Genomic DNA, 13,754 nt, shown 5'->3' on the forward strand with positions numbered 1-13,754 from the left:
AGCTTGTTTTGCAATCAATTCATTATCAACCTTCCGAGCATCATATATTAGTTGAATAAATAACGGTCTAGCTTTCAACTGAGCTACTATTGAACCATCATCAGAAATGGCCATATACGTATTCAATGCACGCAAAGCAAACAGTTATTTTCGGTTAAAGTATCAGCAACAATGTTAGCCTTTCTCGGTTGGTAATCAATTACAAGCTCGTAGTCTTTTAGCAATTCTAACCATTGGCGTTGTCTCAAGTTCAGATCTTTCTGACTCATCAAGTATTTTAGGCTTTTATGATCAGAATAAACATGACATTTCTTACCAAACAAATAGTGGCGCCAGATTTTCAAGGGAAACACAATGGCTGCCAGTTCCAAGTCATGTGTCGGATAATTCTTTTCATGTGGCTTCAATTGTCTCGAGGCATAAGCTATAACTTTACTTTCCTGCATCAAAACACAGCCCGAACGATTTAATGATACATCTCTATAAATAACAAATTCTTTACCCGATTTTGGCTAAACTAGCAATGGAGCTTCAGTCAAAAGGGCTTTCAACTGATCAAAGCTTTTCTGGCACTTCTCTAACCACTCAAACTTAACATCTTTCTGCAATAGCTTTGTCATCAGGGCTGCAATCATAGAGAAACCTTTCACAAACCGTCTATAATAACCGGCAAGTCCCATAAAGCTTTGGACTTCAGAAACATTCTTCGGAGGTTTCCGCTGAAATTTTGCTTGGATCAACCTGAATACCTGATGCTGATACCACATAACCTAGAAAACTGACTTTACTCAACCAGAACTCACATTTACTAAATTTCGCATACAACTACTTATCTCGCAAAGTCTGCAACACAAGTCTCAAATGTTCAGCATGTTCAGCTTCATCTATAAACACAACCACAAACTGATCCACATACGGTCTGAAGATCCGGTTATGAAATCAATGAAAACAGCAGGTGCATTAGTGAGTCTGAAAGGCATAACAAAAAATTCATAGTGTCCGTACCTCATTCTGAAAGCAGTCTTTGGCACATCGGAGTCTTTAACTCGCAATTGATAGTAGCCCGATCTCAAATCTATCTTCAAAAATATTGTAGCTCCTTTCAACTAGTCAAACAGATCGTCAATCCATGGTAACGGATATTTATTCTTTATAGTCACCTTATTAAGCTGTCTGTAATCGATGCACATTCTCATAATTCCATCTTTCTTTTTTACAAACAACACAAGTGTACCCCACGGAGAGAAACTCGGTTGTGCAAAACCTCTATTTGTCAATTCTTGCAACTGAGCTTTCAATTCTTTTAATTTTGTAGGTGTCATTCTGTACAGAGCTATGGATACCAGAGTTGTCCCAGGCATTAACTCAATACCAAACTCTACTTCCCGAATAGGTGGCAAACCTGGTAATTCTTCTGGAAACACATTCGGATACTCACATACAATAGGTATTGATTCAATGTTTCTCTCAGCCGTTTTACTGTCGAGCACGTAGGCAAAATAAGCTTCACACCCTTTTCTCATGTATTTCTGAGCTAGCATCAAAGAAATCACTGCTGGTAAACCATACAAATCACTAGATTCAATCTAAACAATCTTATTATTCTGACTTCGTAAATCAATGGTCTTTCTTTTGCAGTTCACAAGAGCATCATGTAATGTCAACCAATCCATACCCAGAATTATGTCGAACTCATCAAATGGCAACAACATCAAATCAGCCCGAAAGATTAGATCTCGAACCATCAAGGGACAATTCTTACACACTTTATCAACCATAACACACCGGCCTAAGGGGTTTGACACTCTAATCACAAACTCAGTAGACTCAACAGGTAGAGTCTTGTTGAATACTAATATCTCACACACATAAAAATAAATAGAACTAGGATCAGTCAATGTAATTATGTTAGTATCATAAAGAGTGAATATACTAGTAATAACATCTGAGGATGAAGCCTCTTCTCACACGCAAATGGCATAGGCTCCGGCAGGTGCATGAGTCTCAAATCTGATTGTCGTATCTTTAGTCCCTCTCTGACTACCTCTCGTATTACCAGCATTTCTGGGTGGTTTACATCGAGTTGCAGTATTACTCAATCTTGTATTCTGTACTAGATTTTCCTCAGTTAACATTGGGCAATCTCAAATATAATGATTTATTGATTCGTATTTAAAACAAGCCTGATTATGCAACCTGCAACTGTCTGGATGTCATTTACCACAGTGCTTACACTCGGGTTGATTTGATCTGACATTACCCATATTTGCTACTGAGGTAGCTCTCGAGCTCACTGGTGGTCTATTTTGATCCCATCTAGAGTAACCTAAAGTTGCTTTAGAATGACTTAAATCATCTCAAAACTTCTTTGATGCTGACTAGAATGACTTATCGGATGTTCTTTTGCGTGCATCTTTAGCTTCAAAGTCAGCTTTTCTTTTCTCTTTCCCGAGCTCTTCAGCTTTGCAAGCTCGCTCAACAAGTACCACAAACTCTTTTATCTCAAGTATGCCAAATAACAGTTTGATATCTTCATTCAGCCCATCTTCAAATCTTTTACACATTATAGCTTCAGTGGAAACACACTCTCGGGCATACTGACTGAGTCTCACGAATTTTCACTCATACTCTGTCACTGTCATCTGACCCTGTTTCAGCTCTAGAAATTCTTTAAGCTTCTAATCGATAAACCTCTGACTGATATATTTCTTACGGAACTCAATCTGAAAGAATTCCCAGGTCACCTACTCTCTCGGAACTACTGATACTAGGGTATTCCACCAGTGGTATGCTGTGTCTCGAAGCAAGGATATAGCACATTTTAAACATTCATCAAGAGTACAGACAACTCATCAAACACACGAATGTTATTATCAAGCCAGAACTCAGCCCGCTTAGCGTCATCATCATCAATGGCTTTAAACTCTTCAGCTCCATGTTTTCTGATTTTATCAACAGGAGGTCTATTCAATCGCAACAGATCACTTACTTGAGGTACAGCAGGCATGGAAGATGGATTAATTGGGGGTGGAGGTTGTTGTACAGCTGGGTTAGTCAGGATATATTGAGTGAACCAGTCATTCATCATTTGATAGAAGGCTTGTTTAGCCTCACTTCCTTGATTACTCAAAGTCGGTCGAGAATCAGCCTGCGCTATCCCTTGTGCGGGAGTAGGCGCTACACTCTCGACATCATCAGCTACAGCTATGTCGGGATCCATTTACTATATAAAAACATATTTCAAATGTCAGAAGTCATCACACTATCATAGTATATAATTATGGCATGTATAGCTAAACTCATACACGCCACGTTAGTCCTAGATACGACTAAACCGTAGCTCTGATACCAATAAAATGCAACACCCCTAACCCGTATCCGTCACTGAATTAGGGTTACGAGATGTTATCAATCAAAAACACAATTTTAAACATTCACTTACACACATTAACATTAAATTTTTTTTTATATAAGATAGTATCAATAGCCAATATAACTACTAATACAAAGGGCAAAATATATTTTTAATTCAAGCTCATAAATACATGCAGATATATAGACTTTATTACACCTTAGTCTTATACTGCGTTAAACACTATTTCATCACACAAACATATTTAATTATTAACATTTATTGCTGCACATGTCTTTATTCACCTAGTCATCCTTTGATTCCATATACATGTTATATAAAAAAATATTCCAACATTTAACATGCTACAATTAGGTATAACATATTATAGCCATCTATGTTAAACTTATTTACCGAAATACATTATAAATAAATTAATGTTTCCATATAACATACCCAATGTAACACCCTAAACCCGGCCCAGAAGTTTGGCTCGAATCTGGCGTGTCACATTGAAGTGTTTTTCGAAAATCATGTTTCCATTAACAACCCTTCATAATAATTAAAAACTTATACCCTTTTTAAACCTTATTAGAAAACCTCAGCTGAATAACATTCTTAACAACCTTGTAAAAATCTTGGCAGTTACGGAAGCTTAATTTTAAAAACAATTGCAGATACGTGATGTTTTGAACAACAGTAGTTGCTTTGGAAAACCATGTTCTAATACTAGCAATTATAAGAACAATAAATAAAATTCTAAATTTGAAATCCAGAAAATTAGAATGGCTTTACTACAACCCACATAAAAACATTTAAAAGTAATAGCCAAAACTGTAACATAAACAGTGTGTGTGACTTCCTCCGAGCCCCTCGCAGGTCCGATCCGTCTAAGGCTGGAAATTACCTGAAAGGTTAATAAACGGGGTGAGTTTACGAAAACTCAGTGTGAAATCCCATACTATATAAAAGGAACAGTCAGTCATATAAAGGAATTAAAAGTTTGGCCTCAGCCCTACTTACAGTTTCAGTATCAATTGGGCCTTAGCCCATTTTAACAGACATACCATATGGGCCTTAGCCCATTACAAAATAAGAAACATTATCAGAACTAGAATCAAAATGAGAATCAGAATCAGAATCAGGTGATAGAATTAGAATCAAAATCAGATCGTGTAATGTAATCAAAATCAGAATGTGAATGCAATCCCAACCCAATCCAGTCGTATACACCCCGTACCAACCTTACACCATGTGGGAGACTACTCGACCCACCCAACCGCTACACACCATAGAAATTGCAATGAGGTCGCGGATATTGTGACAAAGTCACCAGATCTGAATATTGTGGCTAGGCCACCGAGCAGATATATATATATGTGGCGAAGCCACCAGATTGCGATGATGAGGTTGCCGGATATTGCGGCGAAGTCACAGAATAGATATATGTGGCGAGGCCACCAGATTGCAGTGAGGCTGCCAGAATGCTTCCTCCATCAATATAAACCCGTGTCCCATGCAATGATATACATGTCATGGCATACAACATCTGTAATCGAATATTATGCCCATACTTGAATCAAGCAATCACAGATCAAGTCATTCATATCACCAACATATATTCACAATCAAATCCGTCAACCACACAGTCCAAGTCAGTCACTTGCCCATAAGGGCGAAACAACCATTTCACACCATAGGGGTAAAATGGTAATTTTATAAATCGATGGTAAAACAGTAATTCTATAAATCGAGGGTAAAACAGTAATTTTTTAAATCGAGGTAAAATAGTAATTCTGTAAATCGATGGTAAAATAGTAATTCTGTAATTCGAGGGTACTTTGATAATTTTACAAGTCGAGGGTATTTCAGTAATTTTGCAAACTGAGGGTATTTCGGTAATTTTACAAATCAAGGATATTTGGGTAATTTTATAAACTGGGGGTACTTTGGTAATTTTACAACTGGGGGTATTTCAGTAATTTGGTAAACTAAAGTATTCTAAACAGGGATAACAATACGAATGGGCCTAAAGCCTTTCTCGGCCCAAATGGGCCCAAAGCCCTTTTTGGCCCAAATGGGCCCACACGCTCGTGTGGCCCTTTTAGCCCAAATCTAGCCACAGATATGAGATTCACCTAGCCTAGTCCAATATTTACTACACAATCAAACAACTTATCCAATTGGGCCCGTAGGCCCATTGGGCCCGTAGGCCCATTGGGCCCACATGGCCCCTTTCGGCCCATCGCGGCCCGAAGTAGCCATCCTACAGCTAGAGTAGTGAGAAATACACACCTGATAGGAGACTGGAGTTAATCCACGCTCCGAGCACTCTTAGCCGACGCCCAACCCAAACGAGCACGCCATAAAGCGAAAGGGATCAGCCAAGAAAGGTACTTTTACTCTCCTCATGGTTCTCTATATTTAAAGCCAGCTTCGCATCCACTCTTATGTTAGCTTCCCGATGTGGGATCCCTCCATCATCAGAGTTTAAATTCAACACCAACTCTTGCCGCCCCCTGTTAGCAAAATAAATGCTCTTTGATTGCCATGAGTTTCGAACCCTGGATCTCCTTGCCAACTCTATGACGCCATCTTCTTGCCTCTTATGTGGCACTACTTTGCCACTAGACCACAAGGCTTTTTGTGGCACAAATTCTCCAACAATATTCTTAAGGCCTACCTACTACACCCAGGGTGTAACACCCCGTACCCGAGACCGTTACCGGAGTCGGACACGAGGGGTTCACAGACTAAATTCACTTATTTTCACAGTCCATTTTGAAAATTTCTAGACAGCTGACTAACTGCGTCACTATCACCTTAAAAATCATATCTTGAGTTCCAAAACTCGAAAATCAGTTTCGTAATTTTTCCCTGAAACTAGACTCATATATCCATCCACAAATATTTTTCTAGAATTTTTGGTCAAGCCAATTAGTACAGTTTATTAGTTAAAGTCTCCCCTGTTACAGAGTTCGACTACACTGACCTTCCTGCATTACAACTTAGATAACTCCTTATACAGGGCTTCAATACTTATGCCATTTGTTTCTAATGAAATAGACTCAAAAAGGAATCTATACATATATGGAATGACTTGTAATTATCTCTGGTTAATGTATAATGAATTTCCAAAGTCAGATCAGGGGATCCAGAAATCGCTCTGGCCCTGTCCCACGAAAACTTGAATATCTCTTAAAATACGACTCATATGACCATTTCATTTCTTCCATATGGAAGTAGAATCATCAAGGTTCGATTAAATAATTTATTCACTATTTAATTCCATTCCTACTATTTTTAGTGATTTTTTAAATTCACACCACTGCTGCTGTCAGCATCTGCCTTTAAGGTAGACTTTACCTATTACACAGTTTCCATGATTCAACTAACCCTTTAGCATATATAGCACAAAGCATGATCGTGATTAACCATTCCAATGGCCAATCATTTCCAAGCATATCCACACCTCTCAATAACCATATACATACAAAATGATTATAACATTATGCTCAAAAATATATATAAGCCATTTTCGCATGGCTATCCAAATTTATACAAAACCGAAGGGTACATGACCCACAACAAAAAGGGTAGTCCTATACATGCCATTTCAAAGTTCAACCAAAAGTGTACCAAAAGGGGTTTTGATAGTGTGGACGACTTCAACTTCGACAATCCCGAGTCCGATAGCTGACGAACCAAAATCTATAAAACAGAGATTCAAAGAAACGGAGTAAGCATTTAATGCTTAGTAAGTTTTGAGCCATAAAATTTGACACAACTAAAGTGTAACATTCATATGAGTAAAAAGGATAATTTCATATGCACAAATTCTCAATATCATACTTACTTCACATTACCAACCCTTATATTCATACACAAAAGATCAACTTAGCCAAAGGCCGGTAGCTCATTTATCGATCGGCGAATACTATTTGTAAGGATCAACTAATTCAAAGCATATCTGAAACATACCTCATCGCTGGGATTTACGAGCGTATTAATTGAAACTATTACAGCAAGGTTGCTCATTCCCAAGCCAAGTACCTTCGGATTGAACCGGATATAGCTACTCGCTCGAATAACCCGGGACATAGCCGGATATAGTAACTTCGCACAAATGCCTTGGGACTTAGCAGGATATAGTAACTCGTACAAATGCCTTCGGGACTTAGCCCGGATATAGTAACTCGCACAAATGCCTTCGGGGCTTAGGCCGGAACTAGTCACTAGAGCAAATGCCTTCGGGACTTAGCCCGGTTATCATCCAAATATTCATGCACATATCAATAAATCAATAAATCATGACACATCTATATTTCATTTTCATAATTAGAGTTCAAACATAAGTCACGTATTAAGCAATCCCATTTTCGGCTCACTAGCCACATACAAACAGCATGGTTTAGTTTGCTTTATGACACGATCTCTATGCACATACGGCTACCCGTCATACGTATAGACTAATTAACTCAACATATAATTCAAGTAGAATCATCATATAACCGTATATTTGTTATGCTCATACGTCATGACTTAATCAAATCGTAAACTAAGTCTCGTTACTCGAAAACTTACTTCGGATGTTGTCGAACGATTTCGATGGCTATTCGACCACTTTTTCCTTCCCTTTATCGGATTTAGTTCCCCTTTGCTCTTGAGCTTAATTTAACAAATAAATTGATTTAATCACTTGAACATCAAGAAGAGAAACTCAAGGTACTTAACCCATAAATATACATTAGACATTAGAGTCGCATGTGTATGAAATCATGAATCAAACTCAACATATTAGCCCACGCTCTCTTTTAGCCAATTATCTAAGCCAAGATAAAAGCATCAATATGCTTGCCTCTAACCGAATACATGCAACACCAATCCATCTCATGTGGCCGAATATGCAAGTCTATGTTGAGGCCAATTATATACATAATACCACATATAAATGGCATACATTTTACTAACTAATGCATTACATATTATAACTCAATACGCATCCATCGTTTACTCCATAACTGAAACACCATCATATATAAATATATACCTTGAGATAATATATATGTCATACCAATACATCATGTGCAAATATATATATGTGCAAGAGCCGAATCACAAAGTTGATTATAACCACCTCATTTATTTTCATCATATACCCGAATGCACAAGTACATTATAATAACTTCCAACTCAATTCATGTTACAAATTTATTGTGACAACCCGAATTAGGGCCTAATCGGAATAGTGGTTTTGTGACCACAAATCTGAGATAGAAATAATTGTTTTATAATTATTTTGGGGTTTATGATATGATTGCATGATTGTGTGAAAATTTCGTGATGAAATTCTATGCCTAAAGTGCTTAAATTGAAAGTAGGGACTAAATTGAATAAGTTGCAAAATTTGCATCCCAGAAGTTTTTAGTATGAAATTGTTTTGGAATATTAATTAGGAGGTCTTAAATAGCAATTTGACCAATTTTAAGTTCATGGACAAAATTAGGACATGGAAGGAATTTTTGAAAGTTTAGTAAGGAGGGGCATTTTGGTCATTTGGATATTAAATGAAATAAAATGGGAAAAATAACACAAAATTGATCATCATCCTCCTTAGTTGCTGCGAATTCTCCTCTCTCCATAGCTAGGGTTTCTTCAATTTTCAAGCTCCATAATCAAGAAAGACGCGGAATTGATCTCGAACGGGGGAAGGAAAAAGTTTTGGACTAAATTGCAAAATTTCCACATTTTGCACCAAGGTAAGTTTGTATGTAAATATTACAATAATTTCATGTACATTCTTATATTTCAGCCTATTATATAAATATACTAGCTGATGTTAAAATATAAATCGATTATTGGAAGAATGGAAATAAATATAGAGAGAGATCCGGTTGAACATTGGAGAGATTGAATGAAATAGAGGAGCGTAGCTAGGTCACATGTATGATCTTGAGTGCACATCATGTGTACAAGAAAGCTACTGAGACACCACAGTAGTAGCTAGGTCACATGTGTGATACGAGATGTATCTCATGTAGACAAGAGAGCTACGTGAAAGATAAATGTAGCTAGGTGCATGCGTGATTCCAAGTGAAGGACACCATGTAGACAAGAGAGCTACGTGAAAGATAAATGTAGCTAGGTGCATGCGTGATTCCAAGTGAAGGACACCATGTAGACAAGAGAGCTACGAGACAAATCGGTTAGGTCGCATGAGTGGTACTAAGTGTTCACCATGTGTACAAGAGAGCCGAACTAAGCGAAGTATGATGGTGGGGTGTGTCTTGAAACCATTAAATATCGAGGATTGATCCGAATTGTTCAACAGGATGGTTTTGTGGTGATATTGTGGTTTGGACCTACATTTATGGTGAATGAAATGTGGTGAAAATGATTTGTGGTATATACATATCTAAGATAAAATGAGGTTAGCATAAAGAATGTGTGAAAGAGTGAAATTAGCATTAAAACTGTTTTTAGATGGTAGCAAAGTGACGTGATTTTGAAAAATCACCAAAATAGGAGGAATATAATTAGAGGTTGAATGAGATGTGAAATTAAAGTTTAATGAGTCTACTTTCATATAAAAGAAACAGAGCAAGCAAAGGAATTCTATATTTTGAGATATTTACAATTGTATGTGACTTGCTTAGGATGAATACGTGATCTCCTGTTCCAACTTTGAAAAATCATTAAAAATTGTACAAAGCAAATTAAGAAATATAGTTTACATGCATAAATTTCTTATTGAGACTAGTTTTAAATGAAATAGACTTCAGGGTTGTTTGAATTGTGTACTGAGAGAAATTCAATTCAGTAGTGAGCAGAGGTCGATCAATGAAATGTAACAGGGAAACTTTAACTAATAAACTGTACTAATCGGCTGAACCAAAATTATAGAAAAAATTAGAAAAATCTTTATGAGTCTAGATTCAGGGAAATTTTACGGATTTGAATTTCGAGTTTTGTAACTCGAGTTATGATTTATTTAGTGAATATGACGCAGCAGAGAAAGCTTAATCAAAGTGGAATGAATAGTGAAGTTAAAGTAGATATACTTGAATTGTTGTGTAAACATGTTAGATTCTTTAATTAGCATTTACATACTTACTTACTAAGCTATAAGCTTACTTTGTTTCTCTCTTTTGTCTTATAGTGTCCTTGGCTTGCTCGGGAGTTAAGGATCGTGAAGATCTACCCGCACTATCATACTTTAGGGTATTTGAACTAAACGTTTTGAATTATGGCATGTATAGTAGGCTTAATTATTTTGTTACGTGTCATATTTGTCTAGGTTTAAAATATTAGTTACTGAAGACTCGACCACTACTTTGTACAAGCCATTAAAGTTGGCTAATATTGTTCAAGACATATATTATACGATGCACTAACAAATTGGATGACATATTTATATCTCGGTTATGTTTAATGGTATGTGTTATGTTCGGTAATACCTTGTATCCTGTCCGGTGTGTATGCAGGTAAGGGTGTTACATTTAGTGGTACTAGAGCCATGGTTTAGTCGGTTCTCGGACTAATAAAGTGTGTGTAAAAGTCTAGCTATACATGCCATAAAAATATTGTGATAGTGTGGTGACTCCTGATTATTCTAAACTGTGTTTTGTTTTAATATAGTAATGGATCCCAGAAAGAACTGCGGTGATGATGTTGCTAGTAATGCGCCGGCTCCGTACAAGGGACGCGCTTTGTGGAAAGTAGACTGAGACATTGAGACAAGGAGATGAGGCTCGGGATGCCTTTCTCCAAATGATGAACAATTGGTATCTTGAATTTATTCGAGCAAATCCAAATGCTCAACCTCCTCCACCCCTCCTATACCTCAGACGATTCCTATAGTTGCTCAAGGTATAGATTTGGTAAGAATGAACAAGCCTCCGGTTGACAAGATTCAAAACAAGGGTACAAGAGTTTAGAGCAAAGGTCGATGATGATCCCGAGAAAGCGGAATTCGGCTTGAAAATTCTACCGTGTATTTGATGAGCTCTCATGTACACCGAGGAATGCTTAAAGTGTCTTTGTATCACTTTTGAGAGATTGACTTACCAACGGTGGAAGACTTTGGTTGCGATGGTGCCAAAAGAAAAAGTTACTTGGGATTTCTTCCGGAAGAATTTAGAAAGAAATACATAAGTCGGCGATTTATTGATCAAAAGCGGAAGGAGTTCCTTGAATTGAAGCGGGGAAAATGTGCAGTAGCGAGTATGAACGCGAATTTGTAAGACTCGGCAAGTATGCCGGAAGTGTGTCCACCGAGGCCATTATGTGTAAAAGATTTGAAGATGGGCTGAATGAGGACATTAAAGTACTTGTAGGAATTTTGGAGTTGAAAGAATTTGTAGTATTGGTTGATCGAGCTCTTAAAGCCAAGAATTGAACAAAGAAAGAAGAAAAGTCGCTATTGAGGCCGAGATGTCGAAAAAGACAGATAAGCAAGCCATTTCAATCTCAACCAAAGAGGTCCAAAGAGACAAACCCTCGAATGAGCGGTTTCAATTGGGGATTCACAGAGATCGTGGTAGAGCATATTCGGGTCTAAAGCTCAAGCTACTTGGTGTCAAGTGTGGGTAATGTGCGACCTAGAAAGCCGAGTGTCAAGAATGTGGCGAGCAACATTATGGTGAGTGTTGGGGGACCGAGCGAGCTTGTTTCAAAGCGGTTCTCGCGAGCATTTTATTAGAGATTGTCCGGAGAAAGTTAAAGAAGAAAGATTTCAGAGTGCTAGATGAATACCACCGCTAGTAGAGGTAGACCACCGAGAAATCTTTGGAGGTGGGACTAGTAGTAAAAGCGTGATGAAAGATTTAACGGCAAGATCGAAGCTAGAGCACTGCTAGAGCTTATGCTATCGTGCGAGAAGATGCATCATCTCCGATGTCATTCTTGGTACATTTCTCTCTATGATACTATTGTTATTGCATTGATTGATCCGGGTCCACTCATTCCTATATTTGCATGAATTTAGTATCCAATAAAAAGTTGCTGTTGAATTCTTGAGTTTACGATTAAAGTGTCGAACCCCTTAGGCCAATATGTGCTAGTTGACAAGGTTTGCAAGAATTGCCCATTAATGATTCAAGGTCACTTTTTTTCCGGCCAACTTGATCTTTGTTACCATTTGGTGAGTTTGGCGTTATCTTGGGAATGGATGGTTAACATTGTATGATGCTAAGGTAGATTGTAAACAAAAGACACTAGAGTTGAAATGTGAAAATGGAGAAATTCGTGGGTTGAAACAGATGAATCAAAAGGATCTGAATCTGCGACAACGAAGATGGCTTGAATTATTAAAGGATTATGATCTAGTGATTGATTATCATCCGGAAAAGCAAATGTAGTTCTTGGACGCCTTGAGCGAAAATTTCTTTTTACTTTGAGAGCCATGAACACGGGGTTAGCATTGTCGATGATGGGTCAATCTTAGCGAGATGAGAGCTAAACCGTTATTTCTCCGATTGATTTGTGATGCTCAAAAGAATGATAGTGAGTTGCGGATCAAGAGAACTCAATGCGAATCGAGTTACGACTCGATTTTCGAGTTGGACCGGATGTGTTTGATGTTTGAGACAGGATATGTGTGAAAAACGATAAATTGATTTAGAAAATATTACATGAGGCACACAATGGTGTTTATCGTTCATCTGGTAGCACAAAATGTATAATGATTTAAAGAAGTCAGATTGGTGGCGGTATGAAAAGGGACATTTTGAATTTGTAACCAAGTGTTTGATCGTCAACAAGTAAAAGTGAACATCAAGTGCCTTGAGGATTACTTCAACCGGTAATGGTGCACGAGTGGAAATGGGACAAGATTACCATGGATTTTGTAACCGGTTTGCCTTTAACTCCTAAAAAGAAGGATCTTTGTTTGGGTAGTGGTTGATAGATTAACAAAGTCAGCCCACTTTATACCAAGATGCACTGATTACTCACTTGATAAATTAGCGAATTATATATTGCTGAAATTGTGAAGTTGCACGGAGTACCTATGTTTATAATATCGAGATAGAGATCCAAGATTTACCTCGAGATTTTGGAAAAAGTTACAAGAAGCTTTGGGTACAAAATTGAACTTTAGTACCGCATTTCATCCACAAGCAGATGGTCAAGCGGAAAGAGTAATCCAGGCACTCGAAGATATGCTTAGATGCTGTGTTTTAGAATTTGGAGGTAGTTGGGTGAAATATCTATCTTTGATTGAGTTTGCCTACAATAACAGTTATCAATCAAGTATACAAATGGCACCGTACGAAGCCTTGTATGGTCGTAAGTGTCGAACTCCTTTATATTGGACCGAGCTTAGTGAGAAGCAGATTCATGGAGTTGATCTAGTTAAAGAAACCGAAGAGAAAATAAAAGTAATTCGGGATTGCTTGAAAGT

At 37.6% G+C, this 13,754-nt stretch overlaps 1 long non-coding RNA gene across 1 annotated transcript; it reads right to left on the bottom strand.

Moving 5' to 3' along the window:
• Positions 1-4,088: 4,088 nt before the first annotated feature.
• LOC128285360 (uncharacterized) lies at positions 4,089-5,751 on the bottom strand. The gene is made up of 2 exons (XR_008275873.1): positions 5,648-5,751; positions 4,089-4,259 (listed from the first exon to the last, which is right to left on the bottom strand). It is a non-coding gene; the product is annotated as an uncharacterized LOC128285360 (long non-coding RNA).
• Between the last annotated feature and the right edge of the window lie 8,003 nt (positions 5,752-13,754).

Source organism: Gossypium arboreum, chromosome 12, assembly GCF_025698485.1.
Source record: "Gossypium arboreum isolate Shixiya-1 chromosome 12, ASM2569848v2, whole genome shotgun sequence".
NCBI lineage: Eukaryota > Viridiplantae > Streptophyta > Magnoliopsida > Malvales > Malvaceae > Gossypium > Gossypium arboreum.